The 25153-nt window shown below is 40.3% G+C and overlaps 1 protein-coding gene and 1 pseudogene across 16 annotated transcripts in view; one reads left to right on the top strand and one right to left on the bottom strand.

Annotated features, from left to right (window-relative positions):
* gapvd1 (GTPase activating protein and VPS9 domains 1) overlaps positions 1–16350 on the bottom strand; it is a 116088-nt gene extending 99738 nt beyond the window's left edge. For 7 of the 16 annotated variants that reach the window (XM_080211920.1, XM_080211918.1, XM_080211916.1 and 4 more), the window contains exon 1: positions 16258–16350. The gene's annotated coding sequence lies outside the window, so the exon portion shown is untranslated. Of the gene's footprint in view, positions 1–7309; positions 7404–11070; positions 11086–16164 lie in introns of those variants that run through there. The other 9 variants (XM_080211910.1, XM_080211906.1, XM_080211907.1 and 6 more) reach the window with 8 other exon arrangements.
* Positions 9160–9658, top strand: LOC145358311 (small ribosomal subunit protein uS8-like; annotated as a pseudogene).
* Positions 16351–25153: the final 8803 nt, after the last annotated feature.

Here is a 25153-nt window from a genome sequence, read left to right on the forward strand (position 1 = left end):
AGAGCCCCAGACTTGAAGTAAATAAAATGATTGTTACACAGGTAAGTGATGAGTAAAGATAAATCCCACTTGTAATGCCCTAATGATCAAATAAATCCATTGTCTAACACTTAGGCTCACACATGACTGGGCTACAAGGTCATTTATTACACAAATTGTGTCCAAACTTAAGCTGGTGCTTTCAGGAAAAGTAGTTCAAGAAAGATTTGCTTAGATTAAAAACACTTTTAAAAATCTCACCTATTTGGCAAACTTGCACTTTTTTTTTGCAGAGATTTAAAACAAACAAATCTGATCCAACTTCTGAATACTGGGATCTTTGCAATTCGATCTGCAGTCAACGGTAAAACAGAACATCTTTTGAGCAAAGTAGGTTGTCTCTCTTGTCTCAGGAAATGATCTGAATAACTTACTCTACGTGAACAATCACGCAAAAGTAGCATCTGACTAATCTGCTAAGAGAAGGAGCAATTACAAATGTAAATAAACATGACAAAACAATTAATATGCCAGCAAGGAAGTCAACAAAAGGTGGTAAATGGGCACGTGAATTACAACCATCTACCTTTCACCCATCTGCCATGTGTTGTTCAAGATGAAATGTTACAAATCAGACACTTCCTATTTAAATTGTGACAATATTAATTCTGTAAGTTGAAACAGAACATTCAAATTTCCCAACAGCATCCAAGCGATTTGCTTCTCTGCATACCATATTCCAAAAGAGCTGTAAAATCATTTACACAGTTGCGTAAAGCAACTAGACAATTTTAATTGCCTAATGTACAGGATTTATACTGGCTACATCATTAAACATAAGAGGTCAAAAATTAGTATATATAGTTAATGCACTAACCCAATAATAAACTGCAGCTTTTACACTACCAACAATTGATTGTCCTTCAGTTTATAGAACCACTGAACAGCTTACAAATAATCTCATCTAGAGAAGGATCATTTGTTTCTCTCCAGATGCTGCCAGTCCTATTGAGCTTATCCAATATTTTCTGTTTTTAGAATCCGAGTACCTGTTTTTTATTACATCAGAATTAATCCCTGTACAAGAAAATGGACACATGGAACCCATAATTACACTGTTCGCTACCGATGTCAGTCGCAAAACTCCGGCCACTGAGAATCAGCTGTGGTTCAAGTCCTTTTAGAGATATGATAGGAGTTTAATGCTTAGGTGCAGTACTGAGTGAATATCGCACACTGTCAAGAGGTGCTAAACAAAGTCTGCTCTCAGTTGACCCCACAGCAAGACTTGTGGTGTGTCACTACTGTGCCTAGTAGGGAACACAGCAGCCAATTTGCAAACAGCAAGTCCCCACAAATACTGAATTTTGTAGTCATACGTTTCAATAATTTATTTGAATGATGTTGGTTGAAAGATAAATTTTAGTCACGTTGAATAGTACTTACGGACTCTTAAATCTATCCAAAAAGGACAGATTTATTTATTTAGGAATTAGTGTCACAAGTAGGTTTACATTAATACCACAATGAAGTTACTGTGAAAATCTTTTAGTCGCCACACTCCGACACCTGTTCTGATACACTAGGGGAGAATTTAGCCTGGCTAATGCACCTAAATGCACATCTTTCAGACTACGCAAGGAAACCAAAGCACCCCGAGGAAACCAAAGCACCCCGAGGAAACCCATGCAGATACAGGGAGAGCATGTAGATTCTGCACAGACAGTGACCCAAGCTGGGAATCAAACCCAGATCCCTGGCACTATGAGGTAACAGTGCTAAGCACTGTGCCACCGCGTCACTTCGTTTAATCTCATCAAAAAGACTGCACCTCCAATTGTGCAGTACTCCCTCAGGCACACAGTATGTTTCGGACCTCCAGTTGACAGCTTTGTTCAGTCTCCTTTTCCCCTTCTATAAACTTGAGATCACCGAAAACTCGGCTGCCCATTACCTAACTTATATCAAATCCCATTCACCTACCACCTATATCTTTGATCCACATTGTCTCCCAGTCTGGCAATATCTCGATCACTGCTTTCAAATCCTTACTCTCACCCCTCCCCTTTTTCTATAATCCCATCTTGTGACCTCTGCAATTCTCCAATTTGAGCCTCAATCAAATTGTAGTTGCTTCACCATTGAAACCAATACCTTCAGCTGTCTGGGCCTTTGGTTCTAGATTGAGATTTTGTGCAAGTTGTTGAAATGTATGGGTGCTTTTAAAAATATCCCGATATATTCAGCTTTTTTAATTACCTTAAAACAAACAAATCAAATCTCCAAAATATACTGCTATCCCTTCCTGAAATGAGAATTAGCTTTATATCAGTATTGTCCAATGTAAGCCTATAGTCACATGCCTAATTGGTACGCATTTGATTTGTAAAATTTAAAGAGTAATTTTCTTTTACATGAAAAAAGCTTAAAATTTTTTTTAATTAGTAATTTTTTTAAAATTGCACGATACCATCATTGGGTATGGTGATCTCAACTGGTATATTTGCACGGTGTAAGCAATTGTGCTTCAACCTGTGTGCTATGGATAAAATAGGAAGGTGGAAAGCAGGAGCATTTTTTGATTTTGTGTTTGCTTTGTTTCCTTGATTGCTCCTTGTTGGCTCCGATAGAAAAGTATGCAGTGTGGGTGAAAACACCAGACTACAGCACCATGGAAACACCAGCAACATTGTATAGAGAAAGGATATGGTCAGTTACACACATCAGAATAACCTTTTCCCGCCAGAAGGCAAGGCTAATTCAAACATCTCCATCTTAGTAAAGGAAAGCCGCATTCAAGAACATTCTGAATGAAGGGCAGGAGTTAGTCTAGCACATCTCACTGGATAACGTACACGTTCGATAGATTCACACCAAAATCCCAAGCTTTGGCGAAAGAAAGACTGCAAAGTTTCGTAGTGAATGATTTTACTTAAAGTGAAAATACACATGAAGTGCTATGCACAAGGTACATTTACATGTCCACCTGAGAATGCGAGAGCCTCACCCGAAAGGTGGCACTACCCCTTACTTGCTGCACTCCCTGCTATAGCAGCCATCTTTTGGATGAGTAGCACCTCTAAACTGCATCCAGAGGAACCATGGCAGATGGACACCTAATACATAAATGGAAAATTACAAACTTTCCCACAACTGTGGTCCGTCAGAATGGACCATGGAATACATAATTCAATGCTCAACTCAAATACGAAGGAAGTATTACAACGACTCATACTGCCACTCCTGATGTAATATCCTGGTGTGAGCAACCTAGTGTCAATCTAGTTATGTGTGCTCAAGTATCTGGAGTGGGATCTGAATCCATAGCTTTAGGCTCAGAGGCAAGTGTGCTAACAGAACATTAAAACAGAATAAAATAATGCAAAACAAAATTATCTTGACATGAGGCATGACTAACATGAAGATGCACTTCCAATGTTATATTGGCAACTTCTGTTTTAAATGCAGGCATAAAAATATTTCCAAAGATTAAGACAAGAACAGACTGCATGACAAAATAAGGACTGAATCTAAACACCCTGGTCTAGTTATCTCCTGCCTTCCAACTCAGTTTCAACTGAACAAGTTTCCCTTTTGCTTATCAACAGAAGCTCAACTGGAAATCATATACAAATTGGGTGCACCACACCCATCAACTTCTGAGCCACTTTTTGAAAAAAAATTGTACTACAGATTTGTTCTAAACACCTAAAGAATAATACCAGATTAAAAGTGGCTGGAATTTAACAAGTGAATGCAAAATACATTGTATAGCATAATACTTAAATCCTAACATGTAGCACATCTTTTATATATGGAGATTCACGAGCTTTGAAAGTTTAGAACAGTATTTATAAGGAATATTATTCAACAACTTGGAGATTTATCAGATGCCGTTGCCATTTTATTTCCAATGGTAAACAGTGGCATATGGTCATATCACTGGACTGGTGATCCAGAGACTCACCACAGCAAATGATAGTTTAAAAACTCAATTAATTAAGTGAAATTGTCTCAGTAAGGGTGATCACAAAACCATAAGGAAATCTGCCATTCTTACCTGGCCTACATGTGACTCCATACCCACACAGTAGTGTAGTTAACTCTTAACTGCCCCTGTCTAGCAAACCACTACAGAAAAGTTGAACCAGATGGCCAACAATGATTCAAGGAAGAGACTCACCAGCACTTCAAGGGCAATTAAGGATGGCAACTAATGCTGGCTTTGCCTGCAGCGTACACATTCAAGACAAAAATTAAAAAAGGAACACAAGCCAAACAACCATCAGAAAACAGGATACTAATATCTACTTCCTCTCCCCTTCATTTTAGGGTCCAAGTCTTTAGCTGACCCAAAATTAGTGACGGCCTACAAGCGGGTGCAGGCTCAATGGGTCAAATGAGCACTGTATGTAGAAATTCTACGAAGCACTCTGCATATTTGACATTCTGATTTACCACATCAGCTATGAACCTGCCTTTGTAGAAATAAAAGAACAGTGGAGAGGGAGAAAAATGATAAAATATTTGAAGATATTTAAAATAGCCAAAAAGATACATTTAGCAACTGAACAAACCATTTCACTTTGAAATTCATCCAAAACAGTAAAAAAGCAAAAAATTGAACATCAAGTCATCATAATACAGTCCTTGTATACTTTTTGGCAAAGGCCTGGGAACATGCTCCCTCTGCCCAATAGACACTCAGCCGCTTCACTCTATGAAGCCCTGAAGACCAGAAGAAGAAACTTCTTTTATTAAAATGTAGTAACACCACAAAAAGTTAAGTTAATTGCAACATTATTGAGACCTTAACACACACTGGCAACACTTCCAGCTTTGCTAATAGCACTATATGATGACATTAATGTTACCAAGAAATTTTATGGATTAGATTTCAAACATATAGTTTCCTGAGGCACCAAACAACACGCTGTTGCAAATATTTAACATTTAACTTTTAATGCAAGTTGCATTAAAGCGTCTAGATTTATTCTAATAAAAACATTGTTGGCTTGCAAGAAACACTGGGATTGCAAATCAGAGCCCAACAACAGATTTGGGTTGAGTCCTTCACGATTGGGTTAAACTTGAAGCTTAAAATGACTGCGAACAAAGACTGGATAGGAATACGCTAATTAGAAAAAAATAGATGAACTAATTATTTTAATATTCACTTCCTTGCAAATTAATGCTTTGAAACACAAAATTGATCAAACCAGTGTAAAAACAGAACACAAAATACAGTACAGTAGAAACTGAATAAAGACAAAAATATTGCCACATTTTCTAAAATTAATTGGTATCTTAAAGGGAATTGCTTCAAACATTCCTTAGTTGATTAAAAAAATGTTTTAAAACCGTCACCATTGATTAACTTTTGTACCAAATGTGCTTCACTTGCAATATTTTTGCCAAAGTCTACTGAATGAACAACTACAATTCAGTCAGCACAAAATAAACGACAGAATATTTTTCCTTCATTCCTCTTAGCCGTGGGCACGCAAAGAACAAAACAGCCTCTGTGTGCGGATTTTTCTTTTGCATAAAATCTTAGGACCAAATGCCAATAAAAGTTTCCTCAGATGTACAGAAGTTCTTTCATTTTCTAACCAAGAAATGGATGCCTCTTCTCTCCTAGTTCACCTACACCCAGAAATAAGGATGAAATAAGCCACCTCTATCAATTAATCTAATGTTTCTGCATTACCTATGGCATGGCCAATTCTAGAAACAAACATAGTCACCTATAGTTTTTCATAAATTTGTATCACACATACATTTTAGTTATTTCTACATGTAAATAGGTATACAAAAAACATTTTTGCATTAGTCTTTTTATAAACACACAGATATTCAAGTCTACTCTGAACCAAAACAGAAGTTATCGAGTTTAGGTAGCAACCTAAACTCCATCTCAAAAAGGTACATTTTGCATTTAAATTTTGTAGGATCTAAAAACCATTCCTCATGCAATTTAAGGGTTGCATATTTCATACCCCCAATCCAAGCATGCACTGCCTCCCCCAAATGAAGGAACCAATAGACATGTTCTGAAGTTATGTTAATTGTGTTTCACAACCAGCTGCCCAGAGAGATAAGTCAGACTTCAATTCTTTCCTTCCTCTTAGCAAACATGCATCAGGTCAGCCATCTATTTTTATAAGCAATTGACTGGTCAGAGTGTATCACAAGTGTCCCTGATAGGACTTTATTAATAATCCATCATTATTTGTTAGCTTATTCATTCTATTTAGGTAGTATTCAACCTCATGACTCAGAAGATGGTGCATTCAAACCCTCCCTTCAGGGACTTGAGTACAAAATCTGGGCTGACGTTTCAGTGCAGTGACAAGAGAGCAATGTACTGTCAGAAATGCCATCTCTCGGCTGAGATATTAAACTAAACCCCATCTGCCTTCTTACGTGGATGCAAAAGATCTCTTGGCACTTTTCTACAAGGAGCTCTGTGTCCAAGCCAACATTTATCACTCAAACCAACATGATAAAAAGGAAGTTTAATTAATCATTTACCTCAACGCTGTTTGTGGGGCCTTGCTGTGCACAAACTGGCATCCACATTTTTCTACAATACAATCCTGACTGTAAAGCACACTTGGATCCTTCTGAGGTCATGAAAGGTGTTACATCATGTCAGTTCTCTTTTGACAGCCCAGATAGTAATTTTCACGACAAAATTAAAATATATAGATGCAGAACAAAAGACCATAGGCCACAATTACTCATGAGCTGGTCATCCAGATCACCAAACAAGCACTCCGGTCTACCAGAGAAAATTTTTAAACTTTCAACAATTAAAAAAAATGCTGGCAAGCACCATAACCCACTCCAATCCCTGCCACAGCAGTGGGCTAATGAGCTCCAACTAAACCTCTGCCAGTTCACTTGAAGCAACTGTTGGAAGTGCTTGAAAGTAACAGAGCTTTACCCTCCCAATTACCCTTCCTGTGAGAAGTGAATAACTTCTGCTTAATATCATCTGATGGCTTGTCGTATAGTTAACCAACCAGACAGAACACTGCAAACTACAATTGCATAATGCACCAAGACCAACTGAAAATCTACCTAATCTGTAATAAATGCAAATATTTAGAGAATGGTCTGGCATTAAGCAGGTTAAACATTTAATCAATTCACCAAATTAAACTGAAGGTATCTCACTAGTACAAATAATAAGAATGCCATTAACAAATTACTTCAAAAAACTTTGCTACAGTATAAACCCACTAACAGTCGCAACAAAAATGACAAGACAACTGGGGAAACAATGCAAGATTCCTACCATGATGGATAGGAGATGGATACTTACCTGTGCTTCTCATGCTCACATTTCTGTCTGTGTTTCAAAATAACACTAGCAGAGGCCCTGGGGTTAATCCAAGAATGCTCATATTGCAGGAAAACTAAAGGGAAGGAAAATATAAACAAGGAAGGTGCTGAAATGAAAATGCCCATTACATTATGAAAAAATAGAAAATTTTCATTCATCCATAAAACTCTTTTCATCTATAGACTATATACAAATGGTTTCAATGGATCCACTAACCTCTCCCGAGCAAAGATTCTGCAAAGTTTTGCTTTGTCCCAAAAGCTAGCAAAGCAAAACTACAGAGTATCTATCTTGCCTTACAGCTCATGCTGTCTTTTGGAAGTGACAAACTAAGGTTTGTTCTACCTATTCCAAATAATTATAAAAATCCAATCCTGCTCAAGAGCAGGTGGTTGTCCAGGTGTACTGGTTATCCATTCTTTAACCACTACCAATAACACCAAACTGATGAACAGGTCACTCCTTTCACTGTGCTCTGTGGAGCTTTGCGCACATACAACCCATCATGTTTCTCTGCACACAATAACAACTTCCAATTACTTCATCAACTGTTATTCACTTTGGGAGGTCATAAAAGCTGCTGATAAGTGCAAGTTTCTTCTCTCCTTCTGATCATTAGCTGCTCGTTTTCCTTGATTTAGTTTCATTACCCAACTGCTCAGACATCACCAAGATCTGGCAGTACTTAATCATTGTGCACTTGTCTTTATATCAAAAATCATGCACATGTAAATATTTACCCAATCTTTCAACTGAACACTTATTAACCATGCTCACATCACTGTTTAACTTTAGCAACTGACAACTGAAATAATATCCACTAAGTTTCCATCACTATTTAAAATGCTGATCCCATTTTGATTAATGGTTGAATAAACAGATAACATACTGCAGTAAATTGTTGGCCCAAAGGATCCATGATAATAAGCTTCAGGTAAGTCTTTTCCCTACACGCTTCATCTCAGCCCATTAACATTTACTTCCACTTCATTCTCATTCATGGACTTTAGTTTCTCCATATGTGCAATTGTTGTGATTTGCATCCACGTTCTGAAGTTTCACAAAGAACACAAGTGAACAATTCTGACCATTTATTTCAGTCATGAAACAGTCTTCATAACACAATTATGCTTGGAATTGACTGAATTATGGCCTTTTCTATTCATGAAGTAATCCCAGCAATATACTGATAACTGAGTTAACCAATTGAGCCTCCTTTACAAGTTTAAATACAACAGATTCATTCTCATGTAAGCCAATTCTTCATGTTATCAGTGACACTATCAATTGGCTGAAAACTGAAAGTTATTAGTTATCATAATACAACTTCCACAATTCTGATACCAAGGCATTAGAACTGACCAACCACTTACCAAAAGATTCTATCCTTCTACACCACCACCCTCCCCCCCAAATAAAAGTAGAGGGGAATCTTTCTCATTGCTCACACATATTGACCTGAAGGTTCAAGTTCAATATGCATTTGCAATAATGAGAAAATTTGAATGCCAAACAAGAAGGGTCATGCATGCAGGGCCGAACAGATCAGAAAGTCCACAATGAGCCAGGCTGAGCCCATAAGCACACAGAAGTGGGCTGGATCCTCAGATAACACAGATATTTGGGGACAAAACTAACATGGATAAATTCCCAATAGAATGTAGACAGCTTTACACACACAACTGTATTTTTTGTAGTTAAAGTTTTTAACGCATGTTACATTTGTAACTAAACTTTGTTTTGTATGTATATATAGCTAGTTGGCCATTCAAACAACATGGAACAATTTAAGTTCTTTGTGGTATTTAGTAGCTTTTGCCATCATCGTGCACATGAATGTTCTTGCCAACGCGCTGACAAGTATCAATAATGCAGAGAAACATGGAAAACGCCAGGTTCTCATCTGACCATGCTCCAAAGTGATTGTGAGATTCTTGACTGTAATCAGTCAAGTGGGTTTTCTCAATAGCTCAACAATTTTATCCAATAAATAATTGAGCTTTTTAGATCAGAAAAATCTAAGTTTGTGTCAAGGCTTTGCACTGGGTAACTGTAATGATGAAGCATGGATACATTGGAGAATTTGAGATTATTGATGATCACAGAGGTGGGAAAATAGTTGTCAATCTCACAGGCAGACGGAACAAGTGTGGTGTCATTAGCCCCAGATTTGATGTTCAAGTAAAGGAACTAGAAAGGTGGCAAAATGGTCTACTGCCTTCCCGTCAGTTTGGGTACCTCGTTCTAACGACCTCAGCTGGCATCACGGACCATGAAGACGCCAAACAGAAACAGACGGGAGGAAAAATCCTCAGATTATTTTTCTAAGATGTGAAACCAGTCTATAATAAAACATTGAAACTAAAACAAGAAAGAATATGAGCACATTAGTTGTGTGTGGAGTGCTTTCTCTACTGGTCTGGAAAAAAACTATAGATATTTATGCAAGACAGTTCTGTGCTCATTATTACACAAGCACCGAATGGAGCACACTGAACGTGTTCCTATCTAACAGGTCACAGTACACTACAAGACTATCAAAACATTGGATCTGCACTATTGCAGCTTTGTGGTCGACAAGCCTGATCACTTCGATGGATGCTGTTGACTCTGCAGAACCAAGCAATGCTAATGAACTATACACAAAGGTGAAAATGCCAATGTAATAAAATTAGTGGGGCAAACAACCGCAGGAGGGCAGTCAGAAGATCAACCAAGGTTTCTGCACTTTCAGTATTCAATGACATCCCACCCCACCACCATATTAGCCCCTAGTAGAATTGGTCTGCAATGTCACGTAAAGACATAATTAAGCTCAGACATGAGCTCAGTAACTCAGGGATATGCATCGTCAATAATAGTTATTGTGAGAAATAAAGGACATGCAAAAATGACAAGTGGGTTTTCTTAATAGCTCAACAATTTTATCCAATAAATATTTGAGCCTTTTAGATCAGAAAAATCAAAGTTTGTGTCAAGGCCTGGCACTGGGTAACCATGGAACAATATTCTAAGAGGAGCCAATATTTTCAAAAAAATACAATAGCAGAGTATTTCATCAGATTGTAAAAATGTATTTGAAAATAACACATGAAAAACAGCAACAGAATAGTGCATTACATATGGTACTCTGAAGTAGTAACAATACTGGTTGTACAACGTCTGAACTCATAGGTGATAGTATCATAGTCAGCACTTGTGCCTGCTTTACACCATAAAATATAGTTCAAAAGTCACACTAGAATCAAAGCCAGCTTGATGCACAATATTTGTCCTAGATTTGAAAATAAATTTAAAATTAAATCAAACAGGCTCATTTATTTTTCAGTTTGATACTGAACCCACTATTTATTTCACATTTACTGGGAAATCAAACACAGTTTAGAGCCAGTTTTATAAAGCAATGTTCAAGCACGTACACAACAACATGGACAGTGCTTTGAACACAAGATATTTCACACTTGTGGGTCAGGGGCAAGCAAAGTAATAAAATTTGGGAAGGTGCCAAAGGCATACCACAGGAGTGCAGGTACAGCCAACAAAGACTGCAAAAAACAAAACAGCATCAGAAAACTTCCAGGAATATTAAGCAGCATATCAACTTTAACATCAACAGATGATGGCTTTGGTGGGAAAAATTAAATAATCAGCTACACCTTTGAAAATAAGAAACTGAATGGAAGATGAGCGACAGAATCTCAGGGAAATCAAAGAAGAAATCAATAATAGGAACATCATACCTCAAAAGCAATAAAGATGCTTTATCTTTGCCAATAAAAATTCAAAATAACTTCTGGTAAATTTGTAAGGGTCCAGGTGGAATGCAGTGTACAATTATGCACCTCTCGTTTTCCTGTAAAATGGATGCAAAGGAAAGAAGATGCAAAATAAGATTTTAGAAGGATAGTACCAGAACTGAAAGTCTCAAATGTTGGAAAAGATTGAACAAGTTTTTATTTTACACAAGCACAAGGTTGAGAGGCAATCTGACAAAGGTGTTATAAAATTAGGAATGAGTTAGAGAGAGCAGGCATGGAAAGAATCCAATACAAGGGATATTAAATACAAGGTAATAAATACTAATGAATTCAAAGAGGAATTAAAGAATTTTTTTAAAACTCAGGGTGGTCAGAATGTGGAATCGATACCACAAGAGATGGCTGAGAAAACTGGCTTAGATGTTTTCAAAAGGAAACCAGACCAGTAGGTTCACAAACTGGGACTCTTGGATGCCTGGCGGTATGCAAAATAATGTGAAATGTGAGTTGATATGCAGAGTGGACCACAACCACCATCATGTTGCAGCACAAAAAGTGAGATTGCTTTCACCAAGGAAGGGAAGACACAAGGACAAAGTTTAAAGAGAAGCAAACACACCCATCAGCTGATATCGTCAGCTGCCCAAAAAAGGTATGAAAATATTTACAGGCGGCACTATCCAATTATGAATATTACGGAATAGGTTTGAAGAGCCCATGATTACTTTTCTTTATTTCTTCCATAGGTGTGGGTGTTGCTATATAGGCCAGCATTTATTGCCTTTCCCTAGCTGTCCTTGAGAAAGCGGTGGTGAGCCGCCTTCTTGCACTGCTGTAGGCCACACAGTATAGGTACACCCACAGTGTTGTTATGGTGCTGTAGGATTTTGAAAGTGAAGGAACAGCAATATAGCTCAAAGTCACATTGGTGCATAGCTTGGAGGTAAATTTGCAGGTGTCGGTGTTTCCATGAATCTGATGCCCCGTCCTTCTTGGTGGTAAAGGTTGGGGGTTTGAAAAGTGCTGTTGAAGAAACTTTGGTGAAGTGCTGCCGTACATCTTGTAAATGGTAGGCACTGCTGCCACTGTGCATTGGTGATAGAAAGATTGATATTTAAGGTGATGCCTATCAAGCAGGCTGCTCTGCGCTGGATGGTGTCAAGCCTTCAGTGTTGTTGGAGCTGCGCTCATCTAGGCAAGTAGAGAGTATTCCATCAACTCCTGACTTGTGCTTTATAGATGGTCAAAAAGTTTTGCAGCGTTGGGTGGCGAGTTACTCACCCCAAAATTCCCAGCCTCTGATCTGCTCTTGTAGCTGGTAGCCATGAAGTGGAGATGCGGCATTGGACTGGGGTACATATCTGCTCTTGTAGCCACAGCATTTATATGGCTAGTACAGTTCAGTTTCTGTAGTGGTAACCCCAGGATATAAATAATGGGGATTCAGAGATGGTAATACCACTGAATGTCCTGGGGAGATGGTTAGTTTCTCTCTTGTTGGAGGGGGTCAATGCCTGGCGCTTGTGTGGCCTGAAAGTTACAAGCCTGAATACTGTCCACGTCTTGCTGTGTTTGGGCATGGACTCACTGCTTCAGTAACTGAGGAGTTGCAAATAATGCTGAACAGTGTGCAATCATATCCCCCACGTGACCATATGATCGACGAAAGGTCATAGATGAAGTAACTGAAATAGTTTCTAAGGAACTTTTGCAGTAATGCCTGGGACTGAGGTGATTGACCAGCAACAACCACAATCATCTTCCTTTGTGCTGGGTATGTGTGAGAATCATAGAATCCCTACCATGCAGGAGGCCATGTGGCCCATACACAGACTCGCTGACAGTACCTTTAACCCAACACATTTACTCCACTAATCACCCTAATCCACACATTTTTGAGACACTAAGGGGCAATTTAACATGGCCATCCCAGAATGTTGGCAGGGCCCGTAGCCTTCAATTGTTTCTTGATATCACATGGAGTGAATTGAATTGGCTGAAGACTGGATCTGTGATGCTGGGAACCTCAGAACGATGACAAGATGGATTATCCACAAGGCACTTCCAGCTGAAGATGGCTGCAAATGCTTCAGCCTTGTCTTTTGCACAGATGTACTGATCTCATTAAAGATGGGGATATTTTTGGAGCCTCTTCCATCAATTAACTGTTTAATCGCCCACCACCATTCATTACTGGATGTGGCAGGACGGTATAGATCTGGTCTACTGGTTGTGGAATCGCTTAGCTCCATCAAAAGCTGTTTCCACTGTTTGGCCTGCAAATTGTAGCTTCATCAGGTTCACGCCCGGTGCTTTTTTTAAAAAAATGTATGTTCAGTGTAGCTCTTGGCATGCCCTCCTGCACTTCTTACTGAATAAGGGTTGATTCCCCAGCTTAATGGTAATGGTAGAACTGGGGATGTGCCATTCCATAAGGTTACACATTATGGTTGTTAACTATTCTGCTGCTGATGGCCCAAAGTGCCTCATGGATACCCAGTTGAATTGCTGGATCTGTCCAAAATCTAACCCACTTAGCACGTTGATAGTACCAAACAACACAATGAAAGGTATCCTCAATGTGAAGATGGGACTTTTTCCCCCAATGATCCATTTGAAAAAGAACCAAAGAACTTTGAGAAACAATTAAACTACACAGGAGAAAAATATAGAAATATGCTGAAAAGCTGAGATGAAGGGGAGAAGGCCGGGGTGAAAAATAAACACCAGTACAGATTAATCAATAAAGAAAAATGGCTCACATTTAAATATGGCCTTTTATGAGCTCAAGACATGGCAAAGTGCTTTGCAGCCAATGAGCACATTTCAAATGTCATCACTTCTCACATGCAGGAAAAGCAGCAGCAAACTTCTGCACAGCAACCAGCAACATGATAATGGCCAAGTAATTCATTTTTGTGACATTGATTTAGGGATCAACATTATCCCTGATGCCCTGACTAATTTCCCTGCCCTTGTGTGAAATAGTGCTGAGAGATCATTTGTATCAGGGCCTTGTTTTAACATCTTATCCAAAAGACAACACCTCCTACAACACAGCACTCCCTCAGTCCTGCACTGGACTATCAATTGAGACTCCTTTGCTCAAGTCCTGTGTCTTGATCCAACAACGTTCTGAGTCAGAATCAAGAAAGCTACCAATGAAGCCAAATTAACACTTAGGCCAAATAGCCTGATTCTGTGTGACTTCTGTATGAAGATGAGTTTTGGGAAAGCATTCCAGGTAGTTGAAACATGTATTATGAAAGATACAGCATGTGGAAAAGGAAAGCACTTATATAGGTTAGTATGAATGGAGAATGCAAACAGGATGTTTTCCTAAATAAAAAGTGTTAAACGTTCCTGACACAAAATTACAGCACAGTAGGCCCATCAAATCTGCACTAACCACAATCCCACTCAGGCCCTATCCCCATTACCCCATGCAATTACCCTAGCTAACTCCCCTGACACTAAGGGGCAATTTAACATGGTCAATTCACCTAATCCACACATCTTTGGAGTGGGAGGAAATCCACAGAATGTGCAAACGCCACACAGTCACCGATAATTATAGCTATGATGACTCAATTCCAAATGTGTACATCCAGAGCTTACTCAACAGCCTGAGGGAGTAAGCATTCTGCCTGAAATGGCTCTAATTTTTCTTCCATTTAGTCTGTCCCTGGACATCATGTGCCAGGGAGTTAGTGTACAAATAAATGCAACTGACTACATTCAGAAGACTTAATACTATTCTTTTCTTAACCTTGCTATCCATTAATAGTGTTGAGATGATTGATTTTATGGGATACTGAGAATCTCATTGTCTTTTAACGATGCATCCAAAGATTTCAAAGTCATTGCACTAACATTCAGGGAACGAAAGGATCTGTAAAACCACCAACTGAATTAGACAGGATGCTGTTTGCAGAATACCAGTGAACTGGGAAGGAATGCTGAAGTCCTCTGAAAATGAATGATGGATCAGTATTCACTGGGGATGGAGACTACAGACAAAGAGCAATGGGCATGACAAGCACACAGACGAAAAGCCAGTCATGATAAATCTTTTTGAAGCAACTTTGAAGCTACTGCACAGATTGACAGTGTAGTAAAATCCACAGATTATGAAATCACAATACAAATGGAGTAATGTGTACACAAAATTCTGCCAAATACCTCACTGTCTGCTGCATAAAATCAATAACTAATGATTTTAAATTAACTTTTTAAAGTATTGCCAGTTTTTTTTACATTACAGCGAGAATCACTTCTAAGAAAACGTGACAATATTCCCCTTTTTTCCAATGCATATGGCCAACCAATATTAACAGGTACACACACGTATAGAACACATACCATTTCATATCTACTATTTAGCAAACGCATTAACCTATCATAAGTGGCGCAAAGTGGCCTACGTTAAAATGAACGGACGTGACCAAAGCATTGAAAGCATTTCTATGAACGTCAACAATACCATTTGCTAAATTATATTTTCAGTTAAAATGCTACTAACATAACTACTTGAAAGGAAACCCAGCAAAACGATTGCAAGGTAGTGTTCAAGGCTACTTATGATACTTTGCTTTTCGTAAATATTCCTTTATCCAAAGCCAAGAAACACAATCCATTAAAAAAACTCTCCTGTTAACCAGATTCAATGGACACAGAGGGTGTGCAGCTTTCCAATGCGAGGGGTCAATTACAGCAATTAACCTCAACACACCTTCGGGTGGTTGGGTATTAAAATGAGGCAGCAATTCTCCTCCAGGTTAGAATGAGAATATTAAGCGGGTTGAGTGGCCAGGTGTACCTTCACCTCACCGTCTCTGGGAGACAGTCTGAGGGTAGGTGCCTTCCGACAAGCTGAAAATATCACCCGAGGGAGAGGGCCGGCCCTCGACCCGCTCACTCCCCTCTGACCGGGCCGAGGCCAAGGCAGAGGCAGGCGCCTCCGAGAGAGACCGGCCTGCACTGACTGACCGCCCGCTCGCTGCCTGCTGCCTGCCGCCGCCGCCGCCTCGCTAGGCCGCAGCCTCAGGTAAAGAAAGCCCAGCCACGTCAACGCACCCAAATTAAAGGTCGAGTTCGCACACCCCCACCGCCTTCTCCCACTCCAGCGGGCCGGCAAAGCCTCCAGGCTGGACTCACTCACTCACTCACGCTCAGCTCCGCTTCCCCCGCTGGCGCCTCTTCCTCTGGACAAACACGCCAGCCCCAACTCCCATCCACCGTGCGCATGCGCCGCCAGCCCCGCCGCATCCTGGGATTTGAGTTCTTCCATTCAGGGCAAACTGCAGAGGGAGCAGGAAGATTCCCACTGTACGTACACACACCAATCCCTGTACACACACACACATGCATACCAATCCCTACACACACACACCAATCCTTTTACATACACACACACACGCACACCAATCCCTGCACACACGCACCAGCTTCACCCAGCCGGCCGAAGCCTTCCAGCACAGCTACCTAATTTACAATTTTGTAAAGAAAGAGATCTCTCAAATAAAAACAAACAGTACTGTGAAAGATTTAGCAGGTCTATCAGCATATGTGGAGAGAAAAACAGGTTTTAACTCAATTTGTAGAATTCCCCACCCATAAATTATAGGAGCAGAATTAGGCCATTCAGCATATCGAGTCTGTCCACCATTTATTTGATTTGATTTATTATTGTCACATGTATTAACATATTGCTGGCTCCAATGCACCCTGCCTTGATGAGCCCAATGCATTCTATTCTTGTTTTGAGCAAGAGGTCAGCGAGAGAATGCCCTTCACCCTGGAAGCTCTGGATGAACTTGTATCTGGTGTCACCGTTGCAGATATCAAAGAAGCTTTCTTGAAGATCAACCCATGGAAAAAAAACTGGCCCAGATAAGGTACTCAGACCCTGCGCAGATCAGCTGGCAGAGGTATTCACAGACATGTTCAACCTCTCTTTACAACAATCTGGGGTCCCTATCTGCTTCAAGAAGACAACCATCATCCCAGTACCTAAGAAAAACCAAGCAGCCGTACCTTAATGACTATCGGCCGGTGGCTCTGACATCCATCATTATGAAGTGCTACAAAAGGTTAGTCATGGCACATATGTTAATATACGACAATAATAAATCAAATCAAGTACAGTGAAAAGTATTGATTGTTGCACTATGCAGACAAAACATACTGTTCATAGAGAAGGAAATGAGACAGTGCAGAGTGTAGTGTTACAGTCATAGCTAGGGTGTAGAGAAAGATCAACTTAATGCATGGTAAATCCATTCAAAAGTCTGACAGCAGCAGGGAAGAAGCTATTGTTGAGTAGGTTGGTACATGACCTCAGACTTTTTTTTATCTTTTCCCTAATGGAAGAAGGTGGAAGAGAGAACGTGCAGGGTGCATGGAATCCTTAATGATGCCGGCTACTTTGCTGAGGCAGCGGGAAGTGTAGACAGAGTCAATGGATCGGAAGATGGTTTCTGTGATAGATTAGGTGACATTCACGACCTTTTGTCATTCCTTGCAGTCTTGGGCAGAGCAGGAACCATACCAAGCTGTGATACAACCAGGAAGAATGCTTTCTATGGTGCATCTGTAAACATTGGTGAGAGTCATAGTGGACATGCCAAATTTCCTTAGTCTTCTGAGAAAGTAGAGGCATTGGTGGGCTTTCTTAACTATAGCATTAGCATGGACGGTCAGGACAGGTTGCTGGTGATCCGGACAGCTGAAAATGAAGCTCTCGAACCTTTCTACTTCGTCCCCGTTGATGTAGACAGGGGCATGTTCTCCTTTATGCTTCCTGAAGTTGATAACAGTCTCCTTTGTTTTGTTGACATTAAAGGAGAAGTTATTGTTGCCACACCAGTTCACCAGATTCTCTATCTCATTCTTGTACTCTGCCTCGTCATTGTTTGAGATCCAACCCACAATGATGGTGTAGTCAGCAAACTTGGATATTGAATTGGAGGCAATTTGGCCACACAGTCATAGGTCCCCCCCCTTATCTTGAGGCTGTGCCCTCTAGTCCTGCTATCTTTTCTAAATGGGAAGAATCTCTCTACCTCTACCCTATCCATCCCTTTCATTATCTTATACGTCTCTATAAGATCCCCCCTCATCCTTCTAAACTCCAATGAGTACAGACCTAGTCTATTTAGTCTCTCTTCATAGTCCAACCCCCTCATCTCCGATATCAGCCTAGTGAACCTCCTCTGCACTCCCTCCAAGGCCAAAATATCCTTGCGTAAGTGCGGCGACCAAAACTGCACACAGTACTCCAGCTGTGGCCTCACTAGTGCCCTGTACAGTTGCAGCAAGACCTCCCCACTTTTATATTCAATCCCCCTCGCTATGAAGGCCAGCATCCCATTTGCCTTCCTGACCACGTGCGGCACCTGTAGGCTGGGTTTTTGCAACTCATGCACAAGGACCCCCAGGTCCCTCTGCACCGTAGCATGCTGCAGCTTTTCGCCCTGTAAGTAGTAGTCCTTCCTACTATTATTCCTACCAAAGTGATAACCTCACACTTGCCAACATTGTATTCCATCAGCCAGGTCCTCGCCCACTCGCTCAGTCTATCTAGATCCCTCTGCAGACTTTCTACACCTTCCGCACAATTTGCTGTTCCACTTATCTTTACAGGGCCAGGAGAAAGAACTGGGAATTGAGATCAGTTGGTTAGATCTGCCAAAAAGCTGGCACAGACACAATGGACTGAATGGCCTTTTTATGTGATGTATCATCCTGTGATTTCTGATATATTGACTGAGCCATTGAGAAGTGATTTATTTTCAAGAGGAGCTCATCAGGTGTTGCATTTTTAAAGTAGAGAAAGTGATTGCCACTCTGAGCAAACAACTTATAAGAAACAGTGCCTTCGTTACAATAATGGAGAATAATACTGAGTCATTTTTACTATTATAACAACAAGGTCCAGTGACATGACAACACAATCAGATGGACCATTCAAAACCATGAAATTGTACAATGGGTTCCCATTACCATATCCCATCATAAGTCCATTTTTCATGTTTGCTGAAGTGTGTTGGATCTCCAGATGTGCTTGCAAACAACACCAATGTGAGCCCTACAATACTTTGAGGTCTGGTTGAAACAAAAATGTTGAGTCAATCAGTTGCAATTCCTTCTTGGGAGTCAGATGAATTCTCACCTATATTTGCATGAATTTTGAGCCTTGAGTACAGATCCCAGATGTGGTTTTGTACTCCCAAAAATTCCAGTTTCCTCTTAAGTGCAGAATTTAAAAAATGAATAAATCCAATGTAAGGGGTTGTCCACTGAGTCTCATAATGCTTTACAATATCATTAAAAACAACCAATCTGACCTGCTTCCTTTCTGCAAGCCTCGAGGATATTCACTGCAAAAAGAGCTCAACTTGAAAAACGAGTATCTGTGAAACACAACATAAGCTGATGGGCTGTTTTACCACATGACTTTAACTTTCACTACATTGGATTATACTTTGGTTAGACATATTTCTGGAGGTTTCATCACATGACTTCAAAAACCCCACCAAGTTAAACAGGTTTTTTTCCCCCATCGGCAATTTTTTAAAAACTAACCATGAATATTATTTGTGCAGTTACAAGTTCCAACTGAAGTGCCAACAAGTAGTCTTCTGTCTAAGCTTTGCAGTTAGTTTGGTTCAGTACAAGCCCACATCCTAGCTTTTTCACAATTCTGAAATGTTTCAGTGATAAGGTTGTCAACCACTGAGGTGGGAAATGTTACAAAGTGGAGTCAATGGACTTGGACAAAATAGGTATCAAAAAACTGCAGTTTTTAGAATCCAAGTGTCCTGGGAAACAACTAACCGAGCAACAACAAGTGAGTAAAAAGTACTTTAAAGGCACTATACAGATGCATGTCATTGTTGTAGAAAGCAAAATACTGCAGATACTGGAAAATGAAACAAAAGCTGGAATTGAATTTGTCACATGTGGAAAGAGTAGACAACTTAATGTTTCTATATGAACTCTTCATTGCCAATAATCAGAAGAAAGATGTGCACTCAGAATGTCAACTTGTCTTTTTTCTCTACAGATACTGACTAATCTGCTATGTTCCTATCTTAAACTATTTTTCTTTTAACAAGTTACATCTTTTTAACTGATGAATCAGTACTCCTTCTCTATAGACACTACCTGGAGATAACACTGAGAGCGGCAAGAGTGCAGAATGTGCTCTGGGTGGGAGACATAGATGTCCATCGCCAAGATTAATTCAGTAGCACCAAGACTGACCAAGTTAGCCAGATATTAAAGGCCATAGCTAACAGATTAGGTCAGCGGCAGGTGGGGAGAGAACTAATAAGATGGAAAAATAGTTGACCTTATCGTCAATAACCTGCCTGCCGCAGATGTATCTGTCCACAATAATATTAGTAGGAGTGAGCACCACACTGTGCTTGTGGAGAACAAGTCCCATCTTCACAAGTTCACCCTCCATTATGTTGTGTGACACTACCACAGTGCTGAATGGAATAGGTTTCAAACATGTCTTACAATTCAAGACTCGCAACCACAAGGTGCTGTGGGCCATCAGCAGAAGCAGATTGGTACTCAACCACAATCTGCAAACTCATGATCTGGCATATCCCCTACTCTACGATAACCACCAAATCAGGGAATCAATCCTGGTTCAATGAAGATTGCAGGAGGGTATGCCTAAAACTGAGATGTCAACCTCGTGAGGCTCCAACCCAGGACTAATTGCATGCCGAACAGCAAAGCAGCATGTGATAGACAAAGCTAACTGATTCCACAATCGACATATCAGATCTAAGCTCTGCAGTCCTGTCACATCCAGTTGTGAATGGTGGCGGATTAATAAACAACTCATTGGAGGTGGAGACTCCACAAACTTCCCCATCATTGCCAGCATATTAGCACAAAAGATAAGGCTAAAGAACTTGCAGCAATCTTTAGCCAAAATGCCGAGTGGATGATGCACCTCAGCCTTCTCCGGAGGTCCTGAGCATCACAGATGCCATCTTCAGAAAATTGAATTCACTCCATGTCATATCAAGAAACAGCTGAAGGCACTGGATACTGCTCTGACACTAATCTCGCAATAGAATAGAATCACAGAATCCCTACAATGCAGAAAGAAGCCATTTGGCCCATCGAGTCTGCACTGACCACAATCCCACCCAGACCTACCCCCCTATCCCCACATATTTACCCGCTAATCCCTCTAACCTGTGCATCTCAGGACAACCTAACCTGCACTTCTTTGGACTGTGGGAGGAAACCACAGCACCCAGAGGAAACCCACACAGACATGAGGAGAATGTGCAAATTCCACACAGACAGTGACCCAAGCTGGGAATCAAACTCAGGTCCAGTAGTACTGAAGATTTTTAGTCCACAACAAGCTGCACCCCTTGCCAAGCTATTCTAATATAGTTACAACACTGGCATCTGTGCAGCGATGAGGAAAAATTGCAAAGATATGTCCTGTATACAAAAAGCAAGACAAATCCAACCTGTCAATAACCATCAATCTACTCTCAATAATCGGTAAAGTGAAGGAAGGCATCATCAACAGTGCTATCAAGTGACAATGACCTGTTCACTGACACTCGGTTTGAGTTCCAACAGGGCCACTCAGCTCCTGAGCTCATTACAGCCTTGGTTCAAACATGGAGAAAAGGACTGAACTCCAGAGATGACAGTGGCTGTCCTTGATATCAAGACAGTATTTGATCAAGTTTGGCACTAAGGAACCTTAGAAAAAATGGAGTCAATGGGAATCAGGGCAAAACTCTCCACTGGTTGGAGTCATACCTGGCACAAAGGCAGATGATTGGAGGTCAAGCTTCTCAGCTCCAGGACATCCCTGCAGGAGTTCATCAAGTGAGTGTCCTAAATGCAAACCATCTTCAGCTGCTCCATCAATGACCATCCTTCCATCATAAAGTTTGCAGGAGGGATGTTCGTGGATGAGTGCACATTGTTCAGCACTATTTGTGACTCCTCAGATACTGAAGCAGTTCACATTCAAATGCAGCAAGACCTGGACAATATCCAGGCTTGGGCTGACAAGTAACATTCGTACCATTCAAGTGCCAGGCAACAATTGTCTCCAAGAACAGAGAATCTAACCATCTCTCCTTGACATACAATGACTTTATCATCAGTGAATCCTCCATTACCTACATCATGGATGTTGCCATTAAACAGAAACTGAACTGAACTAGCCAGATAAATACTTGTGGCTACAATAGCAGGTCAGAAGCTAGGAATCCTGTGGTGAATAACTCATCTCCTGACTCCGCACAGCCTATCCACTACAAGGCACAAGTTAGAAGTGTGATTGAACACTCTTCACTTGCCTGGATAAATGCAGCTTCAACATCAAGAAGCTTAACACCATACAGGACAGAGCAACCTGCCTGATTGGCACAAACATTCACTCTCTCCACTGCTGAAGCATACTGACAGCACCATCGACAAGATGTGTTGCCGGAACTCACCAAGGCTCCTTATGCGGCACCTTCCAAACTCTCAACTGCTACCATCTAGAAGGACAAGGACAGCAAGCACATGGGGACACCACCACCTGCAGTTAATCCAGGAAGATAAAAGAACTCATCTCTGTTGTTCTAAAGATTTCCAGTTACAATTGAATGCACTGGATAGTTCCTTTTAAAATTCTAGATATTGGAAGCTGTGGTGTAGTGTGCTGACACAATACTGCAAGTGAAAGTCAGTGTTCACATATTGAGAAAAAGATGAATCTGAAGCCAGGTTTATTCATAAGCCCTCAGAGCACAAGCTACCTTATTCCCCCACACCTGGTGTAATCCAATTTTTATACACTTTGAATCTAATCTCTCCACAGTTGATGGCAGCTGCTCTCAATTACAAACTGAAGTATGTGCTTCATTGTGGCATGAATCTGACATTAACACTGAACACTATGGAGTCAGATGACAATTTCTGTTCCATTTTAGTGAGATCCTTGTTGTAACCTCCAAAGGCTATCTCAAGAAATAAAGAGGTCTTTCAAAAAGACAATTTATTGGAAATGTTGTTCTTTCCATCTCGGAAAACACTCTGATTATCTGACTTAAAGTTGAAATTGGCCTCAAGATGGGGAGCCATGAAGAAGGCTAAATAGATCTGTGCGCCTGGTGCTGTTAATGGGGAACAAGATTGCCAACCACTTCTTGGTGAATTCCATAAAGGAGACCAGCAGATAGAAAGAGTAAGCATTGACATTGGAGATTAAAAATAATATAAAAATAGAATTAGACATACATCATTTTTCTCTTTCCCTTCTATTGGATTCAGTACTGTAGGGTCCATATTTTTTGCTCATGATATGAATCCTTTACAAAAGCGAATAGCCTGCTGAAAAAATAGCCATACAATATATTTTCTTCATCTAAATTGAATTTCCTTCCATGTGTAAAATGTTGATATGTCAAAAAATAAAATCAACTAGAAAAAGTGCTTGGTAAGGACTTGTTGACTGACAGTTAATGTTAGCAATGTGCTCACTGACAATTTTTGCACAGGAACATTTGGTGCTTTCCTTGCAGTGGAAAGCACTCAAAATGTGTGATATCACATCTATTCAGACCTGCTGTTCATTTTCAAATAGAGATGAAAGTCTTTGTGGCTTGCAGTTTCAGTACCACATGGATGTATGTTGACAGAAACCTCTGGCAGCGTTCCGATGCTTCTTGCCACCATCTGCCTTCTAACCTCTGCTCCAAATCTTTAACTCAATCCCCAGAAGTCACTTGCAGTTCACCTGTCATGACAGCCCTCAGCACCAATTGACAGGCCATTCATCCCTGATGTCAGGTCACATGCAATCAATGTCAAACCCACACAGCTCCATTATCAGTACACAGCCATAATATCAGGCAGCACACTCCTATTGTCAGTCCATATCACCCCAACTTTTAAACGTACGCCCAATTACAGTTCAGCCACATCTAATGTTGGAGGTGTACCAACATTTCTGAATGTCTTTGTGTTTTCAAACAGTTAAGCAGCCTATTTGTTGCTTGAGAAATGTTATTAGCCATGCAAGGTGCATGTAATTTAGCTGCTTTCTTCTGGGTTTTATTATCAAATTAATGAAGTATATATCCAGGAAGAGGGGATCTTAATGAACCTACCACTTTGATAGGGAATGCATAAATTGGTGAATTGTAATTGCTATTTCTGAAGAAGGCTAATATGGGCCTCCCTCAAACTCCCATCTGCTTCTTTTCAGCATTCCTTGGGGGTCCTTCTAAAATGCTACTCATCATTTTCACGCCTGGAAAATGAGTGATCAGTAGACAAGAATTGAACAGGGGGCCTTACATGCCACTTTTGATGCTCAAAATTAACCTTATTCGACTTTAAAAGGGCATCCAGCATTTTTGCCCAAATCAGACAGAAGACTTAAATAATTATGTTTCATGCCCATAGGTTTTTTTATTCATTCACTGAATGTGCCATTTATTGTACATCCCTAACGAGTGAGATGCCTTCTTGAATAAGCTGAATGGCTTGTTCACCCACTTCAGACAGTAGTTTAGATTCAACCGCATTGTTGTGTTGAGAACCATATGTTGGCCAGAATGGGTAAGAACAATAGATTTCTTTCCACAAAGGACACAAGTGAACCAGGTACATTTTTACTTCAATTCGGTAGCTTCATGGTATTTATTCCAAGTTTATTTAATCAACTGAATTTAAATTGTCTAACTTCTATAGTGAGATTTGAATTTATTTTCTTCAGATCATTAGTGACCAGACTACTAGTTTTGTAAGACAATCACTAAGCTACTGTACTCACTCATAAGGGTAATAGGACCTCAATTCCAGTTTCAGGTTAAATTGGGAGAGTATGTATCAGGCATATTGGATCTTGTTGCATCAGGCACTGACAACCTAGCCAATTGTCCAGAAAGAGATCTTTGCAGCTTCCTCCAAAATTAATCTGAGAAATCTGGGAGTGAGGGAATTTGTGTGCGCATGGAAGAGCAGACTAAATGTACTCCTCTGGGCACCACAAAATTACAGCTACCCACTC

The sequence above is a fragment of the Carcharhinus amblyrhynchos genome, chromosome 25 (assembly GCF_965287045.1).
Source record: "Carcharhinus amblyrhynchos chromosome 25, sCarAmb.v2.hapA, whole genome shotgun sequence".
In the NCBI taxonomy this organism is placed as follows: Eukaryota; Metazoa; Chordata; class Chondrichthyes; order Carcharhiniformes; family Carcharhinidae; genus Carcharhinus; species Carcharhinus amblyrhynchos.